Source organism: Oryctolagus cuniculus, chromosome 2 (genome assembly GCF_051225735.1).
Source record: "Oryctolagus cuniculus isolate XC-2025 breed Fujian yellow rabbit chromosome 2, ASM5122573v1, whole genome shotgun sequence".
Classification (NCBI taxonomy): domain Eukaryota; kingdom Metazoa; phylum Chordata; class Mammalia; order Lagomorpha; family Leporidae; genus Oryctolagus; species Oryctolagus cuniculus.
In genome coordinates this window covers 193196970-193224427 of record NC_142868.1, presented here as the reverse complement: position 1 = coordinate 193224427, position 27458 = coordinate 193196970, and positions in this window count along the sequence as shown.

The following is a 27458-nucleotide window of genomic DNA, read 5'->3' as shown; positions in this document are numbered from 1 at the left end:
TAATTTCTCCAGACCTTTGTTATAGTGACAAAAATATGACCAACACAAGGACTAACACGTAAAAGTACACTAGGCCTGAAAATGCCATGACCATCACCTAATTCAAATCCAGTTTGTTACAAATGAGAAAAATGAAGTGAAATAAAGAAAGTGGTTCTCTTTAGGTACTATAGTAATGACCTATGGTAAATATACCAGAACTGACTAATAAAGTAGTCGACATATGTGAAGACATGTATCTTAGTGGTTAAGATACCAATTAAGATGCCAATTTCCCATCTTGAAGTACCTAGATTTGATACTTGGTTCTGGCTTCTGATTCCAGCTTCCTGCTAATTCAGACACTGAGAGGCATTGGTGATGGCTCAAGTCGTTGAGTTTCCCACACCTGATGGGAGACCTGGATTGAGTTTTCAGCTCCCAGTTGCAACAAATGCCAGCCTTAGTCTTTGTAGATATCTGGTGGGTAAATCAGTGAATGGAAACTCTCTATATATATAGCTCTCGCTCTCTCACACACACACATACACACACTCTCATTCTCACTCTTGCTCTCACTCTCACTCTGTGTGTGTGTGTGTGTGTGTGTGTGTTTCTGCCTCTAAAATAAATTTCTCAAAGAGGAGAAGGGCAGGCATTTGACATATTATTTAAGATGCTACTTGGTACTCCCATACCTATGTTGGAGTGCCTGGGTTCTGGTCCCCACTTGACTTCCAATTTCAGGTTCCTAATAATGAACAAATGATGACTCAACTAGTTGGATTCCTGACACCCATGTCGGAGACCCAGATTGAGTTTCAGACTCCTGGCTTCAGCCTGACCCAGCCTGGGCCAGCTTAATTACGGGCATCAGGGCAGGGGTTGGTAGTGAAGCACTGGAGGGGAAATCTATCTACCTCTTTCTCTTTCCCCACCTCTCTGTCTTTCAAATAAATACAAATAAGTAATTATATTTTTAAGAAGTAAACATAACTTCAAACCCAGGTTTGATATTATCGACCTCGAACAACATAGCTTTTGGACTCTTCATAATTGTTTCCATTATTGTTGGCTATTTTCTATTAAGTGCATCTAATAACACATAATAATATAAATTCAAATAAAAATAAATATTGAGTAACAAAGAGTAAGAAGAGAAATCTAAAATCAATTGATTTTCTTTTCAGAACACAGCACACAGAACATCCATTTGCTGTATTCAGAGGCAAACGTAATCTTCTACATGAATAATATCAAAGTTAAATTCTGAACTGATACAAATGATTATCATCACAAGATTATCATCTGGGAAAACATGTTTTGTAAAATAGTATATTTAAGCATGAAATTGAGAACTCTATAGAAAACGGGAGTGATTCATCTAAAAGTTGGGTGAATATATAATTTTTGTCAGTATCATGAAAAAAATCCTCCATCTTAAAATAGTTACACTCCTTTTAGAGGTGAAAATATCCAAACATTTAAATAGATTAATAGAAGAATTTGGATATTCACAATTGCTTGTGAAAGCTTCCTTGATGAGGATAGAGGACTCCTGATGGCAGCAGGCTGTGCCTGAGGAATCGAGGCCTGGGTGGAGGTCACCAGAGGAAGGAGTGAAAAGTGTAAAACAGCAAGAATACACTTCAGATCCAGTTCCCTGTGTCTTGGTTTACATGAAAGTGCTTTGGAAGTCACAGATTGCTATATACATAGGCATTATCATGTTCCTTGCACATCATCCCAAGATCTAAGAGTGCTGTATACAACTTTTTCTTGCTCTAAATTTTTATTTATTTTTCATTTTATTTGAAGGGCATAGAGACAGCAAATGCAGAGAAAGAAACTATCTTCTGGTTCACTCCCCAAATGTCCACACCAGCCCAGGCTAGGCCAGGCTAAAGACTAGGCTGGAACTCTTCTGAGTCTCCTAGGGAGACTCAGGAGTTGTAGGAATCCAAGTAGTTGAGCCATCACTTTCGGCCTCTCAGGGTATGCATTAGCAGAAAGCTGGAACCAGAAGCAGAGCTAGGAATAATACCCAAGCACTCCTATATGGATATGGACATTCCAGATACATCTAACTAATATGCTAAATGCCTGCCCCGTAAAAGAATTCTTTTTTTCTTTTTAACTTTTATTTAATAAATACAAATTTCCAAAGTACAACTTTTTAATTATAGCAGCTTTTTCCCCCATAACCTCCCTCCCACCCGCAACCATCCTATCTCCCACACCCTCCGCCATCCCATTCTTCATCATAATTCATTTTCAATTATCTATATATACAGAAGATCAACGTAGCATATACTAAGTAAAGATTCCAACGGACTAGACCCACAAAGACACACAAAGTATAGAGTACTGTTTGAGTAGTAGTTTTACTGTTAATTCATATAGTACAACACATTAAGGACAGAGGTCCTACATGGGGAGTAAGTGCACAGTGTCTCCCGTTGTTAACAATTGACATTCTTATTGTGGTGTCTCCCACGGAGACTACTCACATCCCAGCCACACCATGAGTTCTCGGACACACCCTCAGTGTTGTTTTTTTTTTTTCACAGTCCTGGTTCATAAGCTCCAGACATTCACTAGGTCTTAGTCTCCTGTTATTGCTCCCCACCAGAGTCAGGTTTTTCTGCTTGGTTGAGGGCTCGCACAACCCAGAGCTGGCACAGCTGTTACGTATGTCCAAAATGGCACCTGCTCTATTGTCTCACTTGCCTTTGTAAGGTGAGTGAAGAGAGAGAATCGTGTCCATACTGGTACCTTTTGTTTTGTTTTCTCTCCTCTAGTTAGGCTGGCGTACTTTCTCCCACAGGGCTTCAAGCCTTGTTCCCTCCAGGCTCTTCCTGCCACTTTTCTGCCAGTGTCTCGGGCTACTGTGGTTTCACCTCACCTCCCTCTCTGGTGCTGGAGTGGAGACTCTCTCAGCATCTGGGCTCCCAAGCCGTGGGCGTCCGTGCCCTCCATGTAGGCCCACCGTGTCCCTCTAATTCCGGAAGAGTTTCCTCTGCAGTTTTTTCCCTAACTCTTCCCTGAGACTACAGTATCTCCACTTTTTTTTAACTTTTATTTAATGAATATAAATTTCCAAAGTACAGAATATGGATTACAATGGCTTCCCCCCCATAACGTCCCTCCCACCTGCAACCCTCCCCTTTCCCACTCCCTCTCCCCTTCCATTCACATCAAGATTCATTTGCGATTCTCTTTACATACAGAAGATCAGTTTAGCATACATTAAGTCAAGATTTCAACAGTTTGCTCCCACACAGAAACATAAAGTGAAAAATACTATTTGAGTACTAGTTATAGCATTAAATCTCAATGTACAGCACACTAAGGACAGAGATCCTACATGAGGAGTAAGTGCACAGTGACTCCTGTTGTTGACTTAACAAATTGACACTCTTGTTTATGGCGTCAATAATCTCCCTAGGCTCTTGTCATGAGCTGCCAAGGCTATGGAAGTCCCCTGAGTTCACCGACTCTGATCATATTTAGACAAGGCCATGGTCAAAGTGGAAGTTCTTTCCTCCCTTCAGAGAAAGGTACCTCCTTCTTTGATGACCCGTTCTTTCCACTGGGATCTCACTCGCAGAGATCTTTCATTTAGGGTTTTTTTTTTTTTTTTTTTTTTTTTTTTTTTCCCCAGAGTGTCTTGGCTTTCCATGCCTGAAATAGTCTCATGGGCTTTTCACCCGGATCCGCATGCCTTAAGGGCTGATTCTGAGGCCAGAGTGCTGTTTAGGACCTCTACCATTCTATGAGTCTGCTGTGTATCTCGCTTCCCATGTTGGATCGTTCTCTCCCTTTTTGATTCTATCAGCTAGTATTTGCAGACACTAGTCTTGTTTCTGTGATCCCTTTGGTTCTTAGTCCTATCATTATGATCAATTGTGGACAGAAATTGATCACTGGGACTAGTGAGATGGCATTGGTACATGCCACCTTGATGGGATTGAATTGGAATCCCCTGGTATGTTTCTAACTCTACCGTTTGAGGTAAATCAGCTTGAGCATGTCCCAAATTGCACATCTCTTCCCTCTCTTATTCCCACTCTTATATTTAACAGTGATCACTTTTCAGTTAAGTTTCAGCACTTAAGAATAATTGTGTATTGATTACAGTATTCAGCCCTCGCCCTGACTGTTAATGAACAACTTACTATGTTTTCCCTCTTAGTATTTTTTGTGTGTTTGTTCTACTTAATACTTTTGGTTGAATACAGTATCTCCACTTTTATTGAGCTATCTTTTCCTGGACTATCAGTGAGCTCCCTCCCTATTCCACCATCTTGGAGCCCACCAGTACTTTCTCTCTGTAAAATAATTTTAAGGCCCTTAGTCTCTTTGGCTAAGTGGTGGAAGGAAAGTAGATTATGGTAAATCATGGTACTATATATCCTTTCCACTCTCTGATTACTGTGTTAAAAAATCTTATTTGTGTGTTTTCAAACACCAGTTATCTTGGTATATTTACAAATACTAAAGAGTTTTTAAAAAGTAAAAAGGAGGTATACACTTTTTTCATGTTTACTTCATCTTGAGTGAACAGTTTAAAAAAACTGCTTCATTGATTTGACTTTTCAGAGTAGCTTGGAGAGAGTGTTATAACCAAGGGAACTGTTTTTTTTCCCAACTCTGAGTTTGTAAAGTATAACATTTTAAATATATTTTGCTTAGTCAAAATCTGGCTTTTAGTCTATGTCAATGGGAAAGTGAATGATAGAGTATCTTTCCCAAGTACCCACCAACTACCAGATTTGGACTGAATATCCAACTCTCCAGTATTCCTGGCACCAAGCTATACCTATTTTGATGTCTCCTAGAGCAGTGATTGATTCCCAATCTTCTCTGCTGATTAGAACCACCTTGGAGTTTTCTAAAATCTCAATGCCCACGCTATACAGCACACCAAGCACAGCAAAATGAATGGAGAGGGACTCAGACAGTATTAACTCATAGCTCCTCAGCAGACAAGGTAGAGAGCCACTGTCCTAGAATCATCCCTTCCTGTGCCTAGGGGGTAATAGTGAACTTTGCATTAATTTAAGTAATAATAGCTCCATTAATGAGCGCTTGCTCTGTGCTGGTACATGTGTCTAGCAGTCTCTCTGCTTTATTCTGCTTAGTGTCCCATCCCGCAGGACAGCAACTGGGGCCGAGCTCCTAGAAGGAGAAATGTGTAACTTCCTAAGTAAATGCTGTCATTTTGCCCATTCAAGCAGAGCAAGATGATGCTTGTGCAGGTGAAACAGATCTCGAGGTCTTAAGCAGCAGGGTGCAGAGTGAAGCCCAGTGTTCCCTCGAATGAGGTTCCACTATTTCCCAGATCTGACAGCATCATGATACACATTGTCAGGCTTCTGTGGCCAGGCAGGAGTCACAAAGGTATTTTCAGTGTTTATTTCTTAGCCACTACCTGAGACCTGAGGAAAGTCCATTCAAATTAATAGTAAAACTAATCTTCAAACATGAATTTATACTTTGTATGTCTGTGTGGGTGCAAACTGTTGAAATATTTACTTAGTATAGAGTTAATCTTCTGTATATAAAGATAATTAAAAATGAATCTTAATGAAGATTGGGATTGGAGAAGGAGTAGGAGGTGGGACGGTTTGCGGATGGGAGGGCGGGTATGGGGGGAAGAACTGCTATAATCTAAAACTTGTACCTCTGAAATGTATATTTATTAAATAAAAGCTTTCTATAAAAAAAAGATTGAGGCAACTCACCTATAGGTTCCACCCATGCATGAGTATCCTAAACTTATATCTCATGGGAGAAAATTGATTTTTTCATAGGACCCCAAAGGGTAAACGTAATGTATATCATCACAATTTACCATCACCTACTCAGAGAAATGAGGGGTCATTATGAACTGCCTACACTCTAGACACAGTTTTGCTTCACTGCAAATCCATGCGAATCTTTTGAGTACCCAAACACCAAGACCACATGGCACGTATCCACTCACGTCACCCTGATCTGATTTCTGATGTCCAGCTCCCAGTCATATTGAGGGAGGGTTGAAACTCAGTAGCAAGAGAAATAGCTCCCTCTCAGACATATTTTAGGATTGTTTTTATAAACAGAAGTACAAGGACTTCTAAAAATATTAACAACATTGCAAAACATTTAAAAAAATTAAACATAATACATTCTAAATTATTGGCATGATTGTTTTATTTCCAAACCCTTTCCCACAGTTCCAGTGTCCTGGTTTATAATTATATTTATAAATGAGTTGTCACCAGTCAAACAGGGCTACTTTAATTGTTCCAGGCTAATGAGAAAAGAACAGAGGAAGATTTAGTAGGCAAATGATGCACTCCTGCCGTGTGAACTCCAAATGACATCACTATGAACTGCAGGGATGAGGGCTGTGAGGGAGCAGAAAAAGCAGTGAGAAAATTGACTTCAGTCCAACAGAGTCAGTTAGGCGTATTAAAGTCAGTGAGATAGTACATGCCACTGCCCCGCAAGCAGCAATTTAGTTTCAGCAAAATGAATTACTCTTGACAATTTAAATTATTTTTGCTTTTGTAATTTGTTTTGTTTGCCTTTTTTTTTAATTCAGAGTACTGTGAACTAAAAGCATATGGAGTTTAAACCTAGTTTCATGTTTCTGCATATTTCAGTACTCTGAGGATAAAAAGAGTCTCATTTCATATCGCTGAATCCATGAAATTATTTACCTTTATTAGGATCCACAGACACTAAAATGTGCTCCTGAGCAGTATGGAGCTTGGTTTCAGGGCGCCTGAACTAGCTACCCATGGATCCAGGATGGCAGAAGCGTGACATGCAGGATAATAGCACTGTGCTGCAAATAAAAATTTTTTCAACGTAGTTTTTTTCATACTCTGACTCATGTTTATGTTCTGATTAAATTGAAAATGAGGAAATAAAATAAGAGTGGATTTTTAATAAATTGGATTTCCATTTTTGGTTTTATTAAAATCATCATGGAAAAGAAATAATGAAAACATCAAGTGTTTCTATTCTTTTGAAACAGAAGAGGCAATACCAGGCTCGGTACTGGGAAGCCAAGTGCTGCTCCATGTGAGGCAAATTAAAGCAGCCACGTTGACAATGAGGTATATTTAGTAACAAGGTGTATTTAGATACACCTGTACTGATAGTCCACTATGAGCAATGCTATCATCATTAACCCTCTATTGTGTAAGCTTGTTACAAATGCCACTTAACAAAACATCTTAAATAATGTTATCAATTTTGTATTTAACATGTTAGTGGTTTCAAAATCTTTAATTTTCTAATGACTCCCTATTATTTGAAACACCTGTAAATAGCTTCAAATCAATTTCATTTCATCTTAAAGACTTAACTGTGTTTTTGAAATACAGTTTAGCTAGAATATCTTTCAATTACCCACTATAAGGCTTTTTAATAACTTTCTCTAAAAGTTCATTTTTACAATCATAGGCATTTATTTGTAAAATATTTATAAATAGACATTTTAAATCCTTACTTTAAATAATAGCTCAATAGTAACATTGGCAAGTAGGAATAAACTATCTAAATATCTGAAATTTTATCTTAGTAAAAACTATTGTAGTTTATAATAGAACCTAGCTTTATAATTTTCTCATCCAGATAGATGGCTCAATTATTTTTAACATGTCATGTTAGAAGTCATTTTGATTTAAAGACTTTGAAAGCAAGTGTACTTTTGCAGACACGCTGATTGCTTTTGAATAGAAATATGGCTGAAGCTCTTTTACATCACAGAGTCGTCTTCCACGATGGCAAACATACGCTACCTGGAAATAAATAGTGAACAAAGCACTTTTAAAATACTTAAATGACGGCAGGCATCTAACCTAGCAGTAAAGATGCCCACATCTGACATTGGAGTGCTCTAGTTTCTGACTACAACTTCTTACTAACGCAGACCAAGAGAGGCAGTCATTATGGCTCCAGTAATTGGTTATCTGCCACCCGTGTGGAAGACCTAGACTGAATTTTTGACTGCTAGATTTGACTGGCCCAACACCGGTTCTGGTGGATATTTGGGGAGTGAACCAGTAAATAGCTTTCTTCTCTGCCTCTCTTTCTCTCAAATAAGTAAATACATGTTTTAAAAATGTGTATGCCAGGGACCGGCGCTGCGGCTCACTAGGCTAATCCTCTGCCTTGCAGCGCCGGCACACCGGGTTCTAGTCCCGGTCGGGGCGCCGGATTCTGTCCCGGTTGCCCCTCTTCCAGGCCAGCTCTCTGCTGTGGCCAGGGAGTGCAGTGGAGGATGGCCCAAGTGCTTGGGCCCTGCACCCCATGGGAGACCAGGAGAAGCACCTGGCTCTTGGCATTGGATCAGTGTGGTGCGCTGGCCCCAGCGCACTGGCCGTGGCAGCCATTGGAGGGTGAACCAATGGCAAAGGAAGACCTTTCTCTCTGTCTCTCTCTCTCACTGTCCACTCTACCTGTCAAAAAAAAATATATATATATATATATATATATATGCGCCAGGAAAGCTATTTGGGAGATAGTTGTTAATGAATTAATGTGAGATTTTAAAAACTATCTTTTCCATGAAGCTCATATGATTATGCATTTAAGCTGAAACCTGCCTGTCACTCTTGCATCAGACCAGATAGCATCTGTTGAAATCATCTCCATGTCTCCAGAACCTGTACTAAAACCTGTTACAGGGAAGCCTAGTAGTTGAATTTTGAAGTGAAGTGAATTAAAGTGAATTTAATACAATTGAAATGGATTACGTGAAAATAAAACGAATGCCTTTAAATCATTAGTACAGGGTTGAGAATCAGCCTTACAGGATCACATCATGAGGAGCCTATCACGTGTGCCTTCCCTCTGCCGGACTGCCTGATTCCTTTACTCTTCCTATCAAACACCCTGTCTTTTGAGGAGGGTTGGGCTGACATTAAAAGTGAAAACAAAATCATTGTCATCATATCTGTTACATTGTCTATTTTGGCATAGGGACAAGGGCAAAGTAAAAATTGTAAAGATTCCAGTTCCAATCCAAGGTCTGTATTTAGGTTTTCTTGGAATTTGGGCAAGACGTTCAGTCTTCTGAGTTCCAGATTGGTCTTTCATACGCTGGGAATAATAACCTTCCCTCCAAATGTTAAGAGGTTAAGTTTGACAATCATGCAAAGACATGAGGACACAGCAGGTTTGGAGGTCAGTTTCTTTCTCCTTCCCAACATCTTTCAGCCCAAAGCCACTGTCATGATGCCACTGTGATGGGCCACCAAGAACTCCAATAAGACCAGACCCATAGAAAGCACTCTATGACACTGATCTCTCTAGACATTGTTCCCGCTGCTATGACAATCTCTCTGGTGACCTCTTTGTCCCTCACAAGGTGATGTGAATCTGAGCAAGTTTCTTCCTTCTCAGGGCATCTCTTGCTAAAATCATCAACCAGAGGCACAAGTGAACATTTGAGAAGTTTTCCAAATTCTACATCTGTAATTGGCTCATTTAGACCTTAGTGTTCTACTTTAAGCATGACAGCATAGTGATGTCTAAAAATAAGACAGAAAGAACAATACACTTTTAACTTATTGTAAGTAATCTAAACTTCCCATGACTGCTAATAGTCGTTTAAGGCAAGAGGGAATAATGCTTGTCAATTAAGTTTGACTCAGACATTTCAGATTTATGATTAGATCTTTTGGATAAGTAGTCAACAAATTCAAAGTTCAGCTCCTTCCACATGTCCCAAAAAGTTTCCTGTAAGAGGGAAGCAAGGTGGTTGAGAGCGTCATCCAACGTTGGTCCTGAGCTATTTGGAACTGCAATGGCTTCAGTGATACTGTCTGAACACCTCTCTGACTCTGGCTAGCTCTCTTGCATCCACTTGGTCCACAGCTGCTTAAACTCACTGCCTGGACTTCCAGCACTGTCAGAACCTGACAACTCTTTTCTCTGCTCTTTCAGGTGCTATTGATCCCACGGAGCCTTGGCCACAACCCCACTTGGGTCTTGGCAGAGAAAGTGCAAATAGTAGCCTCCCCCCTCGCTCCACATGTCAAATGTGTTCTCTCTCAATTCAGCATCCTCTGGACCCCAAGTGGATGATGTAGCTCCCTCTGCAGCAACTCGTGCCAAACAGGAGCCAAAGAGGCAGGAGCTTTATATTTGGACTTCTTTTTGGCTGATCACTTATCCAATAGGGATATTTTGCTAACACAAACTGATTTGGTTTTACCTCTTTGGTTGCCTGAGGTTAACATTTTGTTTGCCTCCCACTGTGATACAGAATTATGCCTTTTGTCCTAATCTTTCCTTCTCTTTTCCTTTAAGGTAAAAATGGCTTATGATTTTTTTTTTTTTTTTTTTTTTTTGGCTAGTGCAGATTTGTACCCCATCACATCTTTCTTTTTCTCCCTGGCCCTGTGTTCTAAGCAGCCACTACTTCTTTCCAAAGGACACCACACTTTGTGACTGAATCAGAATGGGCCCTGTGCCTGAAAGTTTCTTATAAAAAGCCAGTAAGAGGTTCCGATGCTGTAGTTCACTCTGTTAATCCTCCACCTGCTGCGCCAGCATCCCATGTGGGTGCCGGTTCTGGTCCCTGGTGCTCCTCTTCTGGTTCAGCTCTCTGCTGTGGCTCGGGAGGTCAGTGGAGGATGGATCAAGTCCTTGGTGCCCTGTGCCCACATGGGAGACCAGGAGGAGGCTCCTGGCTTCTGGTTTTGGATCAGCACAGTTCCAGCCATGACGGCCATTTGGGGAGTGAACCAACGAAAGGAAGATCTTTCTCTCTGTCTCTCTCTCTCACTATCTATAACTCTACCTGTCAAATAAAAAAATAAAGAGAGCTAGTAAGAGGTTTTCCCAAAAACCTTGAGTTTTAAAACTACTGTCCCTATTCCACATGCAACATTGTTTTGTCATGAGATAGTTCACAGAAGCAATAATTATGTAGCAGTGATTTAGTCTGTCCAAGGTTAAAATCTACATCTGATCCACATGTACACAGAATAGCCAAGAGCACCACTCAACTGGAAACAATCCCATTGCAGGAGGATCCTGTTCCCCTATGAATCTGGACACGTAAGTACTTGCTGAGATAATTGCTCTGCCTTGCTTAGCAAACCGCACTACAGCATTCAGGCTCCTTCAGGCTCAGTCCTGCCCCTCAGTTTAGGATCCAGTAAAGCAACCTTAAACTGTCAATACAACTCCAAGTCCAGAGCAACCTTAAACTGTCAACACAACTCCAAGTCGGTCTGGACTCATATACCATTCTTGAACACAGTAACTTGTCATCATGTTTCTCTAGTTTGGGAACAGAGACCTAAACCCTAAACTGTTCTTTCCAAGTCTCCTAAGGATAGGCTGTTGGCCACCAACCCAGTGAAGCCCACTGTCAGGGCTTCTGATTTCAATTGCCTGCCTGCCTCTCTCTGTCCACTCTGCTGCCAGACCAGGTCAAATACAAAGATGGCAGATGAGCTGCCTTCTTACCCTTGTTGGGCCTTGGCCAAATGATTTGCCACTCTGTGGCTCAGAGTTTTATCTTTTAGATAGATATTATAGATAAATAGATATTATACAATTTATAAGATAGCTTTGAGGAACAAATGAATTAATTAATATAAAACATTTAAAACAATGCTTGACTCATAACAAGCATTCAACAATGCCGGCAGGATTTTTTTCCAGGTTTCTCATTCCATCATACCCTTATCAAATATACTTGGAGATGATTGCCCACAACCTGTAGGCTCTTCTGCCCTCTGAACAATGGTTTTCCAGTTTCTCCTACAACCTTTAATCAACCCCCACATGCTTTTCTATCAGCGGACACTCATAGCATCAAATTATTATGAAACAATGCAAAACTTCATTCTGACACTAACATAATCCAGTGTGGAAAACCAGGCTTCCCTACAGCCAAACACACCCCTACTGTGGTTGCAGCACACATATGCAGGCCTCTAAGTCATATGTTCCATGGTCAACGTATTAAAAAAAATCCCCTATGAGTGGAGATTAAGTGACAAACTCTCCACACCTTCCTGTGAGACTGTAGCATTGGGTAGAAGACCACACAAATGAAGTTCTGGGGTCAAAGACAGAGAAACACCAAGAGACAGCTGAGAAAGCTGCCTAATGGAATGACAATAGGAGGAGTTTACCTTTTTCATTCATTGTTTCTGAGGTTTCCATTTTACAAAGTACTAAGTACTAGACTCTCTCACTTTATCTTCACAGAGACATGGTGAAATGACAGAACGTATTTGCATGATCATGAGAATGTTTGGCATAGTTCCTCTAGATGTGAGCTCATTCAGTGTAGCTGATATGCACACAGATGGAGGGTCCGGTTAGCATGGACATCTTCCGACTTTCTGCACTTCTGCTCAGGATTCTGGCCCACTGTGTCCTTGCAGGACAAGTTGCCACTTTACAGCTTGTGCCTGCTTTTATGACTGATCCTTTCAGTTCAGCAGCCACCCTTGTGAAGCTTTCCCAGAATGCACCTTGACTTTCTCAGAACCCCATTTCTGTAACACCCCTGTTGACTCCGTGCATTGCAATTGCCTCACTGTGAGATCCTCCTCTTGCCTCCACAATATGATTTTCATTGTGCCTATAGTGAATTGACCTTGAGGTGAGCTCCAATAATTACCATCTCCCATTGTTCACAACCCTTGTGAAACCTATCATCAGATGTGAGAGGGGCCTATGACTTGCTTGTCACCAATTGAACATGCCAAAGATTCAGGGACTTTGGTAATGTAATTATGTCCTAATAAATTGATTCTGAGTTCCTGCAAGGTGGGTAAGTACTGGGTCAGGCTGACTTCCTTAGGTGACGGGGGTACCAAAATGACCCTGCCCTCTGTGACTTAAGAGCCTGTCCTTGGTATAATGTGAAAGCACATGTATAAAGAATCTGTTGGCGGCCTCTGCGTCTGAAGTTGGCTTCCAACCAACAACAATCTGGGGCCCTTATTCATACAGGAAATTAATTATTTAAGCAACCTGAATGAACTTAGGAAAAAAATTCCTCTTCAGCTGAGCCTTTACATGACAACACAGTCTTGTTGACATCTTGATTGTAGTCTTGTAAGAACTGAGCAGAGAAACTGATCAAGCCTGGGCTCCTAACCCACAGAAATCACCTACAGTCATATAAGTTGGTTAACCACATCACACTTATGCATGAAAAATGACAAACATAAGCCAAATTGAAACCAGGATAATGAGCTTTAGAGGGGTAAAAGTAAAAACAAAGAATATAAAATGAAACCAAAATCAAACCAAACATAGACTAGTTGTTTTGAAAAAAAAGAATTTTGTATCCAGTTGAAAGCTATGAGAGAGAGAAGGAGGGAGGGAGGGAAGGAGAGAGAGAGAGCTGGGCCAGACCAAAGCCATGAGCCAGGAGTTTCCTTCCCATCTCCCATGTGTGTGGCAAGGGCTCAAACACTTGGGCCATCTTCTGATGCTTTTCCCAGGCCAAAAGCAGGGAGCAGGATCGGAAGTGGAGCAGCCAGTACATGAGCCAGTGCCCATAGGGGATGTCCATGTAGCCAGCAGCAGCTTTACCCACTACTCCACAACCCCAGCCCACAGAATGTTCATTTTAATAAAATCATACTGAGTTGAATTGGAAATTTGGCACATTTGCTATTTGGATTGAGTCCTCAGATTCCTGCAATACTATGTCCAAATTTTTTGCTTACTAATTCTTTATTCTTAATTTAGTGGAAGATTAAACTTGTGATTATAAAGTAAATTGAATGCATATCATCATGAAAATTAAAAGAAAAATAAGAAATGAAGGAGGCGAGAAGATGGGAGGGGGAAAGTGGAAAGTATTGTTATGTTCTTAAAACTGTATATATAAAATACATGAAATCTTTTCCACTTATATAAATAAATTAAATAAATACATTTTAAAAAAGACTTTGTGGCCAGTCTGCATTGACAGGCTGTCACTAGTTAGTTCTGATGGATTCTCAGCAGACAGGTGGGAATTCAACAGGTTGCATAAGGGTATAAGGAATAAATAGGAACAATCTCACAGAGGTTATCTGGAGCATTAGAACGCTCTATATCCCAGAGAAGACAAGAAAAGGAATGCTGTAGAAATTCAAAGAGACAATGGGAAAATATCACTTAAGGCCTCTGCTGTTTTTGTTTTTGTTTTTTGCTTCCATAAACCCTCAAAGAACAAATATACATGCCACAACACCACTCAAGTAAAAGTTCCTGTTTGTTCTTTGGCAATGAGTTCTCACAGCATGGTAGAGGCCTAGCGTTCAGCAAATATATACTGTTTTAACAAATGCAGTCCATTTGAAACTCTGATTTGGGGGTTGGAATTTGAAATTTACAGATAAATTTATTTTCATAGTTACCATCCCTGGCCACTCTGACACTTTCCTGTGTGCCTCCAGAACACATAGTAGGGAGTGACAAAAGAAGGGATAAGAGCTGGTCAGTAGGCTTTTGTCACAGAATAGTAATGTGTGTGCAGTCACCACAGGCATAGCACTCAATGCTGGGTGCATACTGTGTTTCCTGACAGGACAAGGAAATCTACCTTAAACACTTGCAAGAGCAATTTATGCCATTGTTGATCTTGTTTATAGAATGTTCTTCCCTCTGTTTGCTTATTCTAAACACTTTCATTCTAGAACTGTCTTCTGTAATGATTTTGACCTATCATTGACTGTCACACAGCAGATATTCCTACAGGAAAAACATTTGTCATTGTCCCTGAATATTCTCATTTCTTTTGTGAGGTCACAGCAATGTGGAACAAAACAGGAAAACCATTACCTGAGATCAGAACCTAGTAGTTACACGGATTGTCTCTCAGTTTCTCTATCTTCCTCATTCTAAAGCTGATTCCAATGGCCAATATGCAAATGCTACTTCTAGTAGATCAATCACCCTTGAATTACTCCTGTGGCTATTGCTCAAGGTATGCTCTGCAGAAGCGAGGAAGCTATGCGTAGAGTTTCTATCTGGAATTCAAGAGAAACTCGGCTGATATGTGTTTACATCTTGAACTTCTATCAGGCTTCATTTAAAGAAAATATTCACTCCTCTCAAAGAAAAAAAAAATATTTGGGAAACTACCACCTTCCCCTATGTGGAATTTCTTTGTGCTTATTAGTTTTTATCTAACTTGTATCAACTCTTTAAAAGTTTGACTTGGAATAGTAAAGACAGGAAATCTGCATCCGTGAGTAGAATCTAAACTTTTGGTGTGCTACACTTTAGGAAACTGGTGCAGTTTTATCTATGGCACAATCTACACCCTGATTTACATCCCAAGCTCTGCCCACCCCCCCACCATTGCTGGAAGCCAGGTGGCCACATGGCCCAACCTCTGTTGTCAAGCTCCACTCCCATCCTAATGGGATTCGCTGCTCCTGCTTCCCTGCCCACCCTCAGGCAAAGTTTTAAAAGGGCCTGTTCCTGAACACATGGCTCTCTTGGCTCTCTCTCTTGGCTCCTCTCCTCCTCTTGTCGCTCTTCTCTCTCCTCTCTGTCTCTCTCTCTTACAGTCTCCTTCTCTCTTTTTCCCTCTTCGCCCCTTCCCTCCGGTCTACTGAGTTTTCCCCAATAAACCTTTTCCCTTACTCCAGTGTCCGCTGTGCTCTGTGACGGCTAACAGAAATATATAATACTACATATAGGGTAGAGAAGAGTCACATCTAAAATTAAACGTCTGTGAAATTTTAAAACTAAAACTATAGCAGAAGTAAAGAGAGAAGAGAGATTATTGTCCAAGGGAATTCCAAGATGGCGGAATAGTGAAGGAGCTTACTGTTTTAGGCTAGGGGAAAATAGTTATTTTTTGTTTGTTTTGTTTTGATGTAAGTGGAGAGTGTGCATTCTCAGGATAGAATTAGGAAGAAAACAGCAGCAGAAATTCTGTGGAAGGAAGAGGGACTCTGTGGATTTATGGAGGGTGTGGCCCTACAGCATGAGCAGGAACACAACAAAGGACCCTAGCAACAGAGAGCCTGAGAGAGCACCAGCTTTGGAGAATGAGGTCAGATCAGATTACAGCAGTCCATGCCACTGGAGATAAAGCCGGGGGGAGCCGGTCTGAGTCTCGCATGGAGTCCTGTGAGGGACAGACTACCTGCTAACCCTGGCCACCACACAACAGTACCCAGCAACCTGTTGAGAGAGGATGGGTGCCATTTTGGACACACATAACAGCTGTGTCAGTTCTTATGTGCACCCAGCATCTGGCCCAGAGGAGACACATGAGTCTGGCTGGGAGGACTGATGGGGGCTACATAGCCAGGTAGGACTTGGAAAGGAGGAGTTAAGAGTGTGATCACACCAACAGAGGTGACCATACCTGCCCCGTTCTGTTAGCAAAAGGAGATCTACCACACCCCAATTTGGAAGTCACTCTGAATACTCAACCCACTGTGGAGCACTGACCAGAACACCTTGGTCACACCCAGCTCATGCCTCTGGGTAATCACAGAAATAGTAGAGATTCCACTAAGCCACAGAGGCAAAGTTCAAAGATAAAAGCCATCAGAGGAAAAAAAAAAAAAAAAAAAAAAAAACAAGAAGCTCCATAAATACCTAAAAATGAATGCAGAAATTTAAGAAACAAGATTAAGGAAGACAACATGAACCCCTGCAAAAGGAACATAACAACACTTCAATATTAGAATGTGGAGATGAGGAATTTGATGAAATGCCTGAAACGGAATTCCAATAAATTAATCATAGGATTACTCAGAAGCAATGAGAAGCAAATCCAACAATTAAAGGAATCCATACATGACATGAATGAAAAATTTTCCTCTGAAACTGAGATTTTTAAAGAGAAATAAAAATGAAATATTGGAAATTAACAATTCAATAAAGCCCATACGAAATGCTGTGGAAAGCCTTAACAACAGACTAGGTGAGGCAGATGAAAGAATAGCTGGGCTAGAAGGCAAATTTTGGGAAATCTTTCAGTCAGAGAAAAGAAAAAGAAGCAGGAGGAGGAGGAGAAGAAATTATAAAAATTAAGACCAATGTTGTAAACATACAAGTCTTGGAAGAATGGAGTAGAAGGCCTATTTAGTGAAATAATTAAAGAGTACTTCCAAAATTTGGAGAAAGGGATGTCAAAGTACAGGCAGCACATAGAACTTCTAACACATGACCAGAGAAGATCTTCACCACAACACATTGTAGTCAAACTTTCTGCAAAAAAACATAAAGGAAGGATTCTAAAATGTGCATGCGAGAAATGCCAGATTATTTCCAGAGAATCTCCAATTACAATCACAGCTGAAATCTCATCAGGAACAGTACAGGCTAAGCAAGAATGGAGAGATATAGTACAAATCTTAAGAGAAACAAAAAACCGTCAACCCAGAATACTGCACCCTGCAAAGTTCTCATTTATGAATGTAGATGAAAAAAGAACCTTCCATAACAAACAGATATTGAAAGAATTTGTCAACCTTCACCCAGCCTTACAAAAGATGCCTAAGGATGTGCTATACACAGAAAAACAGAAAGTCATAATTATGAAAGAATGTGAAGGCAAAAATATCTCCCAGTAAAAGTACAAAGAGAATCCAAAGTAAACATTAAGATTATTCATGGGAAAATGGCAGGGCTAAGTCACTACTTATCAGTAGTAATCTTGACGGTAAATGGCCTAAAAAATCCAATTAAAAGATACAGACTGGCTGATTGGATTAAAAAACAAGACCCATTTGTTTGCTTCCTAAAAGAAACACACCTCCCAACCAAGATACATGCAGACTGAAAGTTAAATGGTGGAAAAAGATAGTCCATGCTAACAGAAACCAGAAAAGACCAAGTGTAGCAATCCTAATGTCAGGCAAAATAAACTTTAATACAAAAACTGTTAAAAGAGACAAAGAATGGCACTATATAGTGATTAAGAGATCAATTAAAAAGGAAGATGTGACTATAAAAAATGTATGTGCACCCAATTACAGAGCATTTGGTTATTTAGAAGTTAATGGATCTAAAGGGAGACACAGACTAAAATACAATATTAATGGGGGTCTTCAACACCCAAATTTCTTTTTTTTTTTTTTTTTTGACAGGCAGAGTGGACAGTGAGAAAGAGAGACAGAGAAAAAGGTCTTCCTTTGCCGTTGGTTCATCCTCCAATGGCCGCTGCGGCCAGCGCGCTGTGGCCAGTGCACTGTGCTGATCCAAAGGCAGGAGCCAGGTGCTTCTCTTGGCCTCCCATGGGGTGCAGAGCCCAAGCACGTGGGCCATCCTCCACTGTACTCCCTGGCCACAGCAGAGAGCTGGCCTGGAAGAGGGGCAACCGGGACAGAATCCGGCGCCCCGACCGGAACTAGAATCTGGTGTGCTGGCACCACAGGCAGAGGATTAGCCTATTGAGTCATGGCGCTGGCCCAACACCCAACTTTCATACATGAACAAATCAACTATACAGAAAATCAGCAAAGAAACAACAGAGCTAATTGACACAACAGACCAAAAGGACCTAATTGATATCTACAGAACTTTTTATATCAAAGTTGCAGAATACATGTTCTTATCATCAGACCATGCAACTTTCTCTAGGATAAACCACATGGTAGGCCATAACGTGAGTCTCAACAAATTCAAAAAAATTGAAATCATACCATGCATCTTCTCTGACCACGATGCATTGAGGGTGAAATCAACAAATCAAGAATGTCTAGATATATGCAAACATGTGGAGAATGAACAATATGCTCCTAAATGAACAGTGGTTCATAGAAGAAATCAAAAGGGAAATCAAAAAATTTCTAGATATGAATTAAGGCAACAATACAACATATCAAAACTTATTTGATACAGCAAAAATAGTGGTAAGAGGGAATTTTGTAGCAATTGCTGCCTACATCAACAAATTGAAAAGGTGTCAACTAAAGGAGCTATCAATGCATCTCAAGGACCCAGAAAAATAACAAACCAAACCCCAAATTAGTAGAAAAAGATTAATAAACTTAGGGAGGAAATAAAAGAAATTGAAACCACAAAATGTTGAATCAAACAACATATCAGAAAGATTATTAACCCGAACCAAGTAGGATTTATCCCTGGTATTCAGGGATAGTTTAACATAAGCAAATCAATAAATGTGATGCATTATATTAACAAAATGAAGAATAAAAATGATATGATTATCTCAATAGATGCAAAGAAACCATACAACAATTTCATGATGAAAACCTTAAGCAAATTGGGTATAGAAAGAACATTCTTCTATGTTCATCAGGGATATTGGTCTGTAATTCTCTTTCAATGCTGCATATTTTCCCAGTTTAGGAATTAAGGTGATGCTGGCTTCATAGAAAGAATTTGGGAGATTCCCTCTTTTTTGATTGTTCTGAATAGTTTGAGAAGAATTGGAGTTAGTTCTTCTTTAAATGTCTGGTAGAATTCAGCAGTGAATCCATCTGGTCCTGGGCTTTTCTTTGTTGGGAGGGCCTTAATATTGTTTCAATTTCTGTCTCAGTTATGGGTCTGTTTAGGTTTTCTATGTCTTCCTGGTTCAATTCAGGTAGGTTGCATGTGTCCAGGAATCTATCCATTTCTGATAGATTTCCCTGTTTGCTGGCATACAAGTCCTCTGTAATTAACACACAATGATTCTTAGGTATTTAAATGTAACTGAAAAATGATCCCTGTTAAATATAAGAGTGGGAATAAGAGAGGGAGGAGATGTACAATTTGGGACATGCTCAATCGGAATTGCTCCAAATGGTGGAGTTAGAAATGTGCCAAGGGATTCCAGTACAATCCCAAGGTGACATGCACCAATGCCATCTCACTAGTCAAAGTGATCAATTTCAGTTCATAATTGATCACACTGATAGGTCTAAGAGTCAAAGGGATCACACAAACAAGACTAGTGTCTGCTAATACTAACTGATAGAATCAAAAAGGGAGAGAATGATCCAACATGGAAAGTGGGATACACAGCAGATTCATAGAATGGCAGATGTCCTAAACAGCACTCTGGCCTCAGAATCAGCCCTTAAGGCATTCGGATCTGGCTGAAGAGCCCATGGGAGTATTTTAGGCATGGAAAGCCAAGACACTCTGGGAAAATAAAAAGAAAGTGGACCTAAATGCAAGTGAGATCCCAGTGGAAAAAACGGGCAATCAAAGTAGGAGGTATCTTTCTCTGAAGGGAGGAGAGAACTTCCACTTTAACTATGACCCTGTCGGAATAAGATCCAAGTCGGTGAACTCAAGAGGCTTCCATAGCCTTGGCAACTCATGACTAGAGCCTAGGGAGATTACTGATGCCATAAACAAGAGTGTCAATTTGTTAAGTCAACAATAGGAGTCACTGTGTACTTACTCCTCATGTGGGATCTCTGTCTTTAATGTGTTGTCCAATGTGAAGTAATGCTATAACTAGTACTGAAACAGTATTTTACACTTTGGGTTTCTGTGTGGGTGCAAACTGATGAAATCTTTACTTAATATATACTAAATTGATCTTCTGTATATAAAGAGAATTGAAAATGAATCTTGATGTGAATGGAATGGGAGAGGGAGCGAGAGATTGGTGGGGTGAGGGTGGGAGGGAAATTATGGGAGGGGGCATTGTAATCCATAAACTGTACTTTGGAAATTTATATTTACTAAATAAAAGTTTAAATAAAAAAAGAAGGAACATTCTTCAAAACAAGGCAATTGATGACAATCCCACAGCCAGGATCTTACTGAATTTGGAAAAGATTGAAGCAGTCTCACTAAACTCTGGAACAAGACAAGGATTCTCACTCTAATCATTGCTATTCAATATTTTCCTTGAAGTTTTATCAGAGCCATTAAGTAAGAAAAATATGTAAGGGATAGAAATTAGAAAGGATGAAGTTAAATTATCCCTATTTGCAGATGCCATGATTCTGTATAGAGAGGATCCAAAAGGCTCCACTGAGAGACTATTGGAACTCACAAAAGGCTTTCATAAAGTGGTAGGCTATATAATGAACACACAAAAAATAGTATCTTTTGTATACAATACAATGCCATGGCTGAGAAAGAACTTCTAAGATCAATCCCATTTACAATAGCTACAAAAAATTAAATACTTTGGAATAATGTATTTTATCAAGAAGGTCAATGATCTCTATGAAGAAAATTACAAAACATTAAAAATATAAGAAGCACAAAATAGAAAAATCTTCCATGTTCATGGATTACAAAAATCAATATCATCAAAATATGCATACTACCAAAAGCAACATGCAGATTCAATGTGATCCCAATCAAAATCCCAACAACATTCTTCTCAGATCTAGAAAAAAATGATGCTAAAATTCATATGCAAATACAAGAGACCCCAAATAGCTAAACAAAGCAAATCCAGAATCATCACAATACCAGATTCCATGACATAGTATGGGGCAGTAATAATCAAAATAGCCTGGTACTGGCACAAAAACAGACATGTAGACAAATTGAACTGAATAGTAACTCCAGAAATCAATCCATACATCTACAACCAATTTATCTTTGACATAGGAGTTAATATCAATCTCTGGAGCAAAAACAGAATTTACAACAAATGGGGCTGGCAAAACTGGATTTTTGCCTGCAGAAATGTGAAACAAGACCACTGCCTTACAACTTATATAAAAATTCACTCAAAATGGATCAAACCCCTAAAACTATAATCTGATACCATCAAAGTATTAGAGAACATTGGGAAAGCTCTGCAAGAAATTGGCAAAGGAAAAGATTTCTTAAAAAAGACCCCAAGAAGCACAGGAAGACAATGCCCAAACTGGTAAATGGGGTTACATCAAGCTGATAAGCTTCTGCACTACAAAAGAAACACTCATAAGTGAAGAGGCAACTGACAAAATAGGAGAAAATATTTGCAAACTATGTAATTGATAAAGGATTAATTTTCCGAATCTATAAAGAGGTCAAGAAACTCAACAACAAAACAAAAAATCCAGTTAAGAAAAGGGCAAAGGATTTGAACAGACATTTTTAAAGAAAGGAAATTCAAAGCCCAACAGACACTTGAAAAAGATTCTCAGGCTCACTAACCATCAGGGAAATGCAAATAAAAACCACAATGAGGTGTCACCTCACCCCAGTTGGAATGGGGTGAGGATGCTGGTGAGGATGTGTGGAAAAAGGTATCCTAATCCACTATTGGTGGGAATATAAAGTGGTACAGCCACTGTGGACAGTATGGGGATACCTCAGAAATCTTAATATAGTCCTATCATATTTTCCATCCATCCAACTACAGGGAATTTGTTGACATGAAATCAGCATATGAAAGAGTTATCTGAACCCCATGTTCATGATAGCTCAGTTAGAATAGCTAAGATATGGAAGAACTCTAGATGTCCATATACCAATGACTAGATAAAGAGATTATGGTATATTTACTCTACGGATTATCACTTAGCTGTAAAAAAATGAAATCCTCTGTTTTGCAACAAAAAGGATGCAACCAGAAACCATTATACTTAGTGAGATAAGCCAAAAAGACAGATGACATATGTTTTCCCTGTTCTATGGTAACTAATGGAGTACCTAAAATGTAATGTATTGTAGTGAAATTGATATTTGAGATCCGATTATTGTTTATAGCCCTTGTCTCGACTGCTAAGGAACAGTGTTTTTCTTCATACTATTTGTTGAACTCTTTAGTTAGTGTAGGTTAATAAGTACAAATTAAACTGAAAATATATCTTTGTAAAAATTAAGCATGGGAATAGGAGAGAAAAGAGAAAGTAGTGTTGAAGTATGGGTAGGAGGAAGGGTAGAGTGGAAAGTATCACTATGTTCTGAAATTGGTATATATGAAATACATGAACCTTGTATACCTTAAATAAAATTTTAAAAAACATTAAAAAAGAAAGAAGAGAACATGACATTGGCAATCTAGACAATGTAACTTTCAATGGAATTTCATTCACCAAAACTACAAATGAATCTGTTTTATTGTCTATGAGTTTATTTACATGATATTCTTGTAAAACTTGATATTATTTAGGGACAGAAAATAAATTTGGATAGTCCAAGGGATTTTCTGGAATGATTGAACTATTCTATGTCTTGATTATCGTAGTGAGTATATAACAATATATATTTGTCATGACTTACAGAAATTTATATTTAAAAGAAAGGTAGGGACAGGTATTTGACACCAGTTGGGATGCCTACATCCCATATCAAAATGCTTGGGTTCAACTCTCAGCTCTACTCCTGATTTGGCATTCCTGCTAATATGTACCCTCACAGGTATCAAGTGATGGCTCAAGTAGTTGGGTTCCTGACACCTGTATTAGAGACATAGATTGAGTTTCTGGCTCCAGACTTTGAGCTGGCTCAGCAAAAACTGTTCCATGCATTTGGGGACTGAACCAGCAGATGGGAGTTCTCTCCCTCTCTGTCTCTCACTCTGTCTGTGTCTCTCTGCTTATCAAATAAATAAAAATAATGGTGAATAGTACTGTATTTTAATTCTAGATGACATAATCTTGCATATAGAAAATATATAATTTTGATTTAATTGAAATAAAAAATTTCTGTGCTACAAAACACACACTTCCATAAAATGAAAAGACACCCACAGAACAAGAGAAAATATTTTAAATCATTTAATAATAGACTGTATTCTGAATATATAATAGCTTACAACTCAGTAAGCCAACCTAGTTTTAAGTAATATAGAAGTGGATACTCAGTCTAGCACTTAAGATGCCAATGTCCCACACTAGTTCTTGGGTTTGACTCCTTACTCTGAGTCTGATTCACACTTCCTGACAGTGCAGACTCTGAAAAATAGCTGTAATGACTCATGTAGTTGGGGTCCTGCCATTGACATGTGAGACCTAGATTGAGTCCTAGATCACAGCTTCAATTGTGGCCCAACTTTAACTATAATGTGAAGTTGTGGAGTAAATTGGTGAATGGAAATTCTCTTTCTCTCTCTCTCTCTCTTTCTCTCTCTCTCTCTCTCTCTCGCTGTGTGTGTGTGTGTGTGTCCATCTCTTTCTCAATTAAAAGTAATAAAGTAAAATCTAGAAAGCATATAAATAGTTTTTTCTCCAAACATACACAATGGGTCATAATGGCATGAAAAGATGATTACTGTCATTAGATAACTGGGAAATGGAAATTAAAACCACAATAAATTAGCATTTCACACCCAATAGGGTTGCAATACTCAAAAAAAAAAAACAAAACTAAAATGCGTTGGTGAGAATGTGGAGAAAATGGACCTTTCATATCTTGTCATTCAGAATATAAAATGGTGCAATAACAACTTTGGAAAACACTTTAACATTTCCTTAAAATATTAAACTCAGTGTTTCCATGTGACCTAACAACTCTATCCTTGGTTATCTATCCATGATAAATAGAAATACATGTACACAAAAATTATATATGCATATTCATAATATTATTTATATTAACCAAAAATCAGAAATAACCCTATGCCAATCAATTGATAAATTGGTCAATTGTTAAATGTTCATCAATTGATAAATAAAATATAGCATATTCATATGGTGGGACATTACTCAGCAATAAAATGAAATGAAATATAAATACAGGGTATACCAAGGAGAAACCACAAAACCTTGTGCTAAGGAAAGTAACTAGTCCCAAAGACCACATGTTCCATTCACAAGAAATATGCATAATAGGAAAATATATGCAGAAAGAAGATTAATGCATGCCAGGGAGTAGAGAAAGGAAAAGGAAATGACTACTAATGAGCATTTTCTTTTAGGGTGATAAAAATGTACTAAAATTAAATTGTGATGATGATTGCACAGACATATAAATGTATGCAAATCCATTAATTATATACTTTAAATGGTGAAATGTATATTTAAATTATGTGTCAATAAACCTATTAACATAATTACACCATAGAAAACCTGACTCAAAAAGGAATAAAATAAACTTCTTTATAATCCAAAAAAGAGAACAAAATGTATAAGCAGATTCTTTTAAAAAGGAAGGTAAAAGGCTACTAAACATATAAAAGAATGTTCAATTTATCAATTATCAAACTAATGAGATGAAACAAAAATGAGACATATTTTCCCCAACAAGATTCACAAAAATTAAAGATTAAAAATATCTACTATTGGTGAAATTATAATTAAAGACTCTTCCTACTGTTGGGACTCATAAATTCTCAACTGAAAAACATTTTTCAGAAAGAATTTTGGCAATATATACTAAAACATGTAATATACATAACCTTTAAATCTAAATTCATAGAGCACAGTTTCTATATTCAAATAAAAGTGTCACAGCAGAGCTCAGAATGCAAGTGACCCTCTACAGAATCCCAAAGGGACCATCTTGAGTCAGGCATTGACCTCTAGGGCTCAAGTGTGGATGGTCTGAGTACTGGGGTAGAGATTTGGGCAGCCAAGGAGTCTGAGCCCTCAGGAGCACAGTGGTCCCTATCAACCAGTACACACAGTTCAGCTGCAGACATTTCAGTAGAAACTCTGTATTTGGACTTCTGTCTTTGGGCTACCCTTACTGCACACACTAACCAAAAGCCAGCTCTATAAAAATACAAGAACTGACATCGTATGCAGTGGACTTTAGTTTCAAGAATGCTTGTAATTTCAAGTGCTTGTGATTTCAAGAGACTAAATGTTCATCTTTAGGAGACTGGTTAAGAAAATTGAACATACCAGGGGATTCCAATTCAATCCCATCAAGGTGGCATGTGCCAATGCCATCTCACTACTCCAAGTGATCAATTTCAGTTCACAATTGATCATAATGAAAGGACTAAGAGTCAAAGGGAGCACATAAACAAGTCTAGTATCTGCTAACACCAACCGATAGAATAAATAAAGGGGAGAGTGATCCAACATGGGAAGTGAGATACTCAGCAGACTCATAGAATGGCGGATGTCCTAAATAGCACTCTGGCCTCAGAATCAGCCCTAAAGGCACTCAGATCTGGCTGAAAAGCCCATGAGAGTATTTCAGGCATGGAAAGCCAAGATACTCTGGCAAAAAGATCTCTGTGAGTGAGATCCCAGTGGAAAGAACAGGTCTTCAAAGAGGGAGGTGCCTTTCTCTGAAGGGAGGAGAGAACCTCCACTTTGACTATGACCGTGTCTAAACAAGATAAGAGTCGGAGAACTCAAGGGGCTTCCATAGCCTTGGAAACTCATAACTGGTGCATAGGGAGATTACTGATGCCATAAACAGGAGTGTCAATTGGTAAAGTCAACAACAGGAGTCACTGTGCACTTACTCCTCATGTAGGATCTCGGTCCTTAACGTGCTGTACACTGAGGCTTAATGCTATAACGAGTACTCAAACAGTATATTTCACTTTGTGTTTCTATGGGGGTGCAAACGACTGAAATCTTTACTTAATGTACACTAAACTGATCTTCTGTAAAAAAAAAAAAAAAAAAAAAGAAAGAAAGAAATTTTCAATTCCCAACTTGACTCTCACTGGGATTAAACATGACAATAGGTCTGATCTGATTTCATCATCATTTAAAAAAAAATCATCTATTATTTTTCACTTTATGTTTCTGTGTGGGAGCAAACTGTTGAAATACTTACTTAAGGTATACTAAGCTGATCTTCTGTATATTAAGATAATCGAAAATGAATCTTGATGTGAATGGAAGGGGAGAGGGAGTGGGAAAGGGGAGGGTTGTTGGTGGGAGGGACGGTATTGGGGGGGAAGCCATTGTAACCCATGAGTCGTACTTTGGAAATTTATATTCATTAAATAAAAGATAAAAAAAAAAAAAAACAAAACAAAAAAAAAACAAAACAAAAATGATCTGTTAAAAATATGACTAAAGACAGATACCTCATGTTCTTGCTGATAAATGGAATCTAAAGCAGTTAAGTAGTGGGAGGTGTTAGTGATGTTAGTCAAGGGATGCAGTTTCAGTTAGGATTAATAAGGTTTTTGATTTCTATTACACAGCATGATGACTGGAGTTAATGTATGATTCAAAATTACTAAGAGTAATTTCAAATGTTCTCACCACAAATAAGTATTTGAAGTGATAGATATGCTAATCAGCTTGATTTAATAATTCCACATTCTGTGTGTGTGTGTGTGTGTGTATTACATCAATTTGTATCCCAGAAATATATGGAATAAAAATTTGAAAGTAAAAATAAAAAAAAATTAAAAAAAAATTAAAAAAAAAAAGAAAATTGAACTATATCTAATAAATAGGACAGTCTTTAATCATTACTCATAGTGTTTAAATATACACTTCTTCACACAAAAGTGCCTTAAATATAATATTTAATGGAAAATACATAAAATCAATGATGTTAAGTATGACAGTAGAAGTAGTACCCTTGTAGTAGTTTTTATTATCTTCTTATCATCCGGATATGAAGCTATTTTTGTTTATTCTGGTCATTTTTGGTAAATATTATGAAAAGGTTAAAGTATGTTGCTTTTTAATCTTCGATTTTTATCTGCA